Source organism: Elgaria multicarinata, chromosome 1 (genome assembly GCF_023053635.1).
Source record: "Elgaria multicarinata webbii isolate HBS135686 ecotype San Diego chromosome 1, rElgMul1.1.pri, whole genome shotgun sequence".
NCBI lineage: Eukaryota > Metazoa > Chordata > Lepidosauria > Squamata > Anguidae > Elgaria > Elgaria multicarinata.
This window is the reverse complement of record NC_086171.1, coordinates 187,235,825-187,242,996: the sequence shown is the minus strand read 5'-3', so window position 1 is coordinate 187,242,996 and position 7,172 is coordinate 187,235,825.

Here is a 7,172-nt window from a genome sequence, read left to right as displayed (position 1 = left end):
TTTTTATTTATTCATGCTTCTAACCTAACACCACGGCTTTGGGGTAGGTTACAGTTATGGCTGCAGCCTTTGAATTCATTGGTAAGAACAATTTATCAATTTAGGCTGCAGTCCTATAAACTCTTCCCTGGGATTAAGTCACACAGAGCTTAATGGGAGTTATTTCTGAGTAGGCATACATAGGATTAGGCTGTTAAAAACTTTAAACCTGCAATCCTGTACTTACTTACCTGGATGTGAGCCCCATTGAATACGACTGGGATGGACTTCTGAGTACAAATGCAAAGGGCTGTGCTATAAACATAGACAGCTGCAGAATGCTGGGAGTTATAGGACCTTTTTTCTGTCTAAACATGCATAGGATTGCACCCTAAATCAATTTTTAAAACTCCCCCTTATTAATAAAGCAATTTAAAAAATATGTTTTATTTTAAATACAAGTACTTAAAAAATTAGAGACAGCAAGCACCATCTTAAGAAGGGTGGAATTTCCCCATTCTCTCATATGCAGGTTAATTGCAAGGATAAATTCTAAGATAATTCATGCCTGTAATAGAATATCTAAAAGCATTGTGTGCTTCTAACTTCAGAACTATTGCTTCTACTCATGTTCAGATTTAATTAGTCAACTGACTAGGATTTGTTTAATAGTCCGACAGGCCTGGTTACAATAAACGTTAATCTACAACTCCAAGCATACTAAACTGTCATGCCCAATTCAAAGCTTCAACTTAGCTACCAGAGCCAGACTGGATATGAAAGTCTCCAATACTTTTGAAAAATGCCCAGGTCCGTCTCCGAGCGGAGACGGAGAGCTGTGGTGAAGCCACCAAGAATGCCTGTGCACGTACTCTTGCTATCTGAAGAACTTGGCAAGTAGGTGGATTAATTAAGAGAGTGCTCTGAGTAGATCAAAGGTGTGTCCAGCCTGGCTCTTTTCGTGTGTGTGAATTAGGTTGCAATATTATACACACTTCCTTGGGACATGTCTAGGATTGCTCTCTCAATATCTTCTAGTGTTGTTTCTGCCATCTTGTTCCTCCTAACCCAGGGTGCTGAGCCACAGGCTGAGTTACTGGCAATAAGATACAATATGCTGGCATTTTGAGGATTTTGTCCCTGCCCATTTCTGGGATGTAGCTCCTGAGAACTTCCCCAAAATGGAATTCTGCTCTCAGGCTGAAATAGGTTGTCCTAACTTTTTGGCCCATGAACTCCTTTTATCCACCCCTGTACCAGATAGGATTTTTTTTCTTGAATAGCAGAGAGCAATAGAGCCCGGTGTACGCAAAGGCCTTGTACTTCTGGTGTGAGTGATCAAAGCGCAATTGAAGCCCTTCAGTTGCAAGAGTAACTTGCCATCTTCCATACAGCATGTGCTTCTGTTGCAGGGAAATCAGGTTGTACCAACAATTTGCTGGCATACTCAAGCACTTCAATAAAAAAACCTGTGTTTCCACATACTTTATCTGCCTGTGAGACTGTCACAGCCACCCGTTGGTTAGTTAGGGCCTAAAATTGCCACTGTGATAGGAGACACTTTTCCCATGCCTATGTAGTTGTGTGTTTTTTAAAAAATATCTTATATATATAATTCAAAGTTGGGAGTTCATTGGTTATCTCTTTTTGACTGCCTTGCCATTAACCGATTCTCATGAAACACACTTCACTGGAAAGCTCTTGACATGCAGACTCCAAGAATAATAACAATTTTCACTGTAATTCAAAATGCAATATGAACACCCACAAAACTCTCTGTACACCTTTATAAACACAGATGCAGGCCAAAGTACTGTGATATGCCAGTAACATATAACCTGTAAAGACATTATGAAGGAATTAAGAGACACCTACAGTTAAAAGTAACCCAGTCAAAGTTTAAACATTTTGTTAGATTTGATTTTTCTCCATGAGCTGTTTTTAGATAATGAATGAACTGGTTCTATATTATTAGGTTCTGTAAAAGCTTAATTGACTCTCTGGTCTGCCCCCAAGGGACAAAGTCTCATTGTACTCAATGGATCTTACTTTCAAGTAGATATACATAGGATTGGATTATTACTTGAATAGAAGTGGTGCATCCTCCCAGTGGTTCTTGTGCCACCAGCCAGAGGAACAGGCGGCATCCCTTCCCTCACTTCTGCAGGCTCATGGCAAAGGGGGAAGAAACTAATTGGAACCTACACATATAGTAGAGCTGGAGAACCTCAGGCCCAACAACCAAGTCCAGCCTGTCTGGGTTTCCCAATTGGCCCCACCTCCTTTCTCCTACTACCATCAATGTTTTGGTGGTTTCCCAGCTTTTATCCAGTTTTTCCATATTATAGAACTATGAAATGCCTCTCCTAAGGTTTAGTTACTAAGAACTTTAAAGCACTGGTATTTTTTATATTTTATAACTGTTTATAATATATATATATATATATATATATATATATATATATATATATATATATATACGCGCCTCGGCCACCACTGAAACATGGCTGCTGAATGCTTTCCTGAAATGGAATGTGGCCCTCGAGTGAAAGAGAATCTGCACTGCTGATATGTAGGGCTAGGGTGACCATATGAAAAGGAGGACAGGGGCCCTGTATCTTTAGCAGTTGTTTAGGAAAGGGAAATTCAGCAGGTGTCATTTGTATGCATGTAGCACCTGGTGAAAGGCCCTCTTCATCACAACAGTTAAAGCTGCAGGTGCCCTGCTCTCTTATAGAATCATAGAATAGCAGAGTTGGAAGGGGCCTACAAGGCCATCGAGTCCAACCCCCTGCTCAATGCAGGAATCCACCCTAAAGCATCCCTGACAGATGGTTGTCCAGCTGCCTCTTGAAGGCCTCTAGTGTGGGAGAGGCCACAACCTCACCAGGCAACTGATTCCATTGTCGTACTGCTCTTGATCAGATAAAAAAGAGAACAAGGCTCCTGCAGCTTTAACTGTTGTGAGGAAGAGGGCATTTCACCAGGTGCTATGTACATACACATTAGGGCTGTGCAGGGACCCCCTGTTCCGCCTCAGAGGCTGATCCAGAGCCCCTGAAGCAACCCCGATCCGCCTCAGGGGTTCCCGATCCACCTCAGCGCCAAAGTGAAATTCAGACCCTCCGAGGTGACTCAGAGTTTTCTGGATGCGGGGCTGCACAGCCAGCACCCAGAAAACTCTCCCCACTTACCTTGTGCCTCCGCCATCCACCGCCATGGATGGCGGAGGCACCAGGTAATCCCCCTTCCCCCCCTTACCTGTGTCCACCGCCAGCACCAGCTTGTGTCCAGCGTCCTCTAATTGAAGCCGCCAGACGCAAGCCAGCAGCTGCAGCAACTGACGCAGGTAAGGGGGGAGGGGGGCTTACCTGCTGCCTCCATTGCCGCCATCTTTCTTCTGGCGGCTTCCGGTGCTGCCGGAAATGAAAGGGTGGAGGCAGCCTACTTCCTTTCATTTCCAGCGGTGGCACCGGAAGCTGCCAGAAGAAAGATAGTGCCTGTGCCGGAGGCAGCAGGTAAGGAGATGGGTGTGGGCGGGGCCAGCTCCGAAGCGCCAAGGTGGCCTGAAGCTTTGGAGCCAATTGGATTTGGACCGCCTCGGCCTTCGTCCGGACCGCCTCGGATCCAATTCGGAAGGGATCCCTATCCACTTCAGATTCAGGGTTCGGATCCGAGGTGGTGCACAGCCCTAATACAAATGTCACCTGCTGGATTTCCCTTTTCTATACAACTGTTAAAGATACAGGACCCCTGTCCTCCCTTTCATATGATCACCCTACCTAATAGGGATACAATACCACTGAACACCATATGCTAGCGCAGAGCCATCATTTTCATGTCCTACCTATAGTTCTGAGTAAAGATTCTCTCATTTCTCCAGAGGTCAGCATTGGACTTTGGATATAACTCCAACTGGTATAAAACTAAGTAAGGGTTTGGGGGTTAGCCCTCACCAATCAACCTAAAATACCCCACAGGTTTGTTGCAGAAATAACATGGAATCGTCCTATGTGCTCACCTTCCTGGAAGAAAGGAAGAATACAACAGTGATTTTTTTTTTTTTAGCTAACACAACTCATCTGAATAAGCATACTTCTTTCATCAAAGAACCCTACTGTTTCCTTTCCAGTTTTTCCAGTCTTTTTTTAAATTTGGCATTGCACAGAAGCTCATAACCGATGCAGTCGTCCCCCGTAATACAGGCACTTAGATCTATTTGTTGTTAAGCAATGTTTGCTCATTTTCAACCCCAAGTGATGCTTTTGTTTTGATTTTTACTTAGCTTCAAAAGCCTTAGAACATCTTCATGTTAAACTCAAGTGGTGTATTGTAGAATGCTTCATAGAGAGAACTTAATGAGCTGTTTGTTTAACAATAATAGATATTAATCATGCAGCTGTCTGGCAACCACGGTGGTAATTTTTCTGCCGAAAACATCTAACAGGAAGGAATCTATCAAAATAAAAGCCCTGACAAATTGCAACTGTTGGCAGGACACACACTCTTGCAATGGGACAAAGGAGTGGGCAATGGCTGGCACCCCAGGCCTATAATTTGCCAGCCTGTAGCATTGCATCCAATGACTTGAATCAGTGCACCCAAAATGCAGTTCTGTAGGCTGATCCACTTCTCTTGTCCCCATTTACTGTTGGTTTTAGGCAAAGAAAGCTCAACAGATGCTAGAGAGAGAGAGAGAGAGAATAAGCATATAGTCACTCTGTGCTAGATTCTGAAACTGGTCTGCAGTATGGAAATTGTACAGGAGTGTGTACTTTCGGTCCTATTGCATCATCCAGGCTGCAGTCCTATGCAGATGTACCAGGGAGGAAGGCCCATTGAACACAGCTGGATTTACTCTCCACAGAGGATTGCCTTGTCCTTACTTTGCTAGTCAGGGAGGAAGACAACAGAGCTCTGCAAGGCCCTGAAGTCTCGTGCCCAGCCAATAGAACTCTTAAGACACTCCTCTTGAACTCTGAGACAGCAGGTATTGCCACCATCCATGTACTTTCAACAGTGGTGCAAGTCAGACTGGATCTCGGCGCCAGAAGTCAGGGTCCTGCAGCTCAGAGGTCCTCCAAATGACAATGGTGAACAGGCCTGGTAACAACCCCTGGTCCAAGGGTTGATGCTAAAGGTTGCTTCAGCAACTTTTCTTATTTTAAAAAAGTTTTATAGTCGGGGCCACCTAGCTGGGCATGTAGATGGTTACAGATGTACATTTTATTGTTTGTATTTGATTAAATAATATGGTGTTTGATGATTATGCTACACATTGTTCTGCATACATAAAGTAGAAGAGTAGGATATAAATGTCATTGTCATTAAAACCCCATGGTGGAGAAAAGCTACTTATTTGCAGAGAAACTGGGATTAAGTACCCCTGCTCATAGCTTTTCTCAATCATGAGTTTTCAAATGTGTGTTTTTCTCCCTTGGGTTAGGACTTTGGAGAAAGCAAAGGGATTAGGCATCTCACCTCACTCTGCTTCGCTGGGGAAGAGGGAGAGATCTGGAGTACAGAAATAGGATTAAGTACACTTACCCTATTCCCGCTTGCCTTCCCCAAAAGCACTTCCTTTCTTAGGCTAAATTAAGTCATGAAGCAACTGTTCAATGCAGTTGTATATAATGTCTAGTTTGGGCTTCATTAAGGATAGCATTAGTGTAGCTATGTTGGAAGTTCACTGTTCAGGTTGGTCAGGTACCGTCTTTCAAGCAACTGAACAGCAAAAGGAGATTGACAGCTCTGGACTCTTTTCAAGTCATTTATTATCTTGGGAATTGACACACATTCCTGTTTCTAGGTCGCTCAAGTGTCTGCTAGTGCTTTGGAGATGGATATTGCTGAAGAACAGTATCACATCATACGAGGTCTATAGAGGAGGTCAAGAGCTCCTGGGGTGCCTTGTCCTGCTTAAAAAATGGCATGTGGCAGGCAATTTGCCCCCAAGTTATGGAAAACAAATCAAGCCCTGAGAGGGAGAGAGGTGCACGCACATAGACCTCCCGTGTTTTAGACTGTGTGGAATATTTCTTGGAAAGAGCTCTCTCTGGCCATCTCTTCTACACTCCATGTCACTATTGTTACTCATACAATAAAATGCCCGTTTATTAGTTGTGCATGTCAAAAGCACAAACCTCGTTCTTGACATAAAAGGGCTGGCTATCCTGTGCTGTATTTACTGGAGGGAAGAAAGAAAATGGGCACATTCTTAAAACACGTATGGATTTGGGATTTTAACCTCAAATGTACTTGAGAACAATACTTTGACTCTCCTGCCTAACTCTGAAAGAGTGCCTTGGTGCAAATGTGTTAGAGCATACTCTGACACTCCATGTATCTGCCTGTACTTTTTAAAACAGGTAGCTGGGTGGGGTGAAAAAAATGACTGGAAACAAGTCAGAAGGGACTGGTATGAGTATGACTCGTATATAGCAGTGATCCCAGAACTTTCTAAAAAATGCACTTCTTGGGTTTGGCTTTTCTTATGAAGCAAAGAGAGAAGTTTTAAGACATCTTCCAGAAGCTTCCTTAGATTTGTTTTTAAAAGTAGGGAAACACCTAGAAGTGGCCTTCAGAAAATATCTGGAAACAAAAGCATTGATTGATCGTCATTTGCAGATCTTGTTTTGTTATGATTTTCCATGTGATATCTCAAGCAACACACTGGTTCAACCTATTCTTGCACAGTTGTATTCCCATTGATGTAACATTTAGCTTGGAAAGGAGTCGGAGGGAACAATTTGAGATACTGCTCATAGACTGCCAGTGATAATGTCTCGGTGCAGTCCTATATACGCTGTGAAGGTTGGAGACCTACACAGGCAAGGTAATAAAATCAGGCTTAGAGGCCTGGGGTTTTTCTGTTGGGAGGGGGTATCTCCAAGAGTAGTTTCATTTCTCTGGTTCAGATTCATTCCCTGGTTAAATTTCACTTCTCCAGTTAAGTTTCATTTCTTCAATGTGGGAACAGCGTGTTCTGTTTTGGGAGAAGAAGGTATAAAAGAGAGAGAGAGAGAGAGCTAGCCAGACTAGAGCCGGGGATTGCCAGATCATATGGAAGGAACAGAAAGATGCAGCTTGAAGAAGTCTAGGTGAAGCTTAGGGTAAAAGAACTTGCATTTTTGCAACTTTTATTTTCTGTTAATACTCAGCTCTATTGACTAAATATCTTTAGTTGTAAGTTG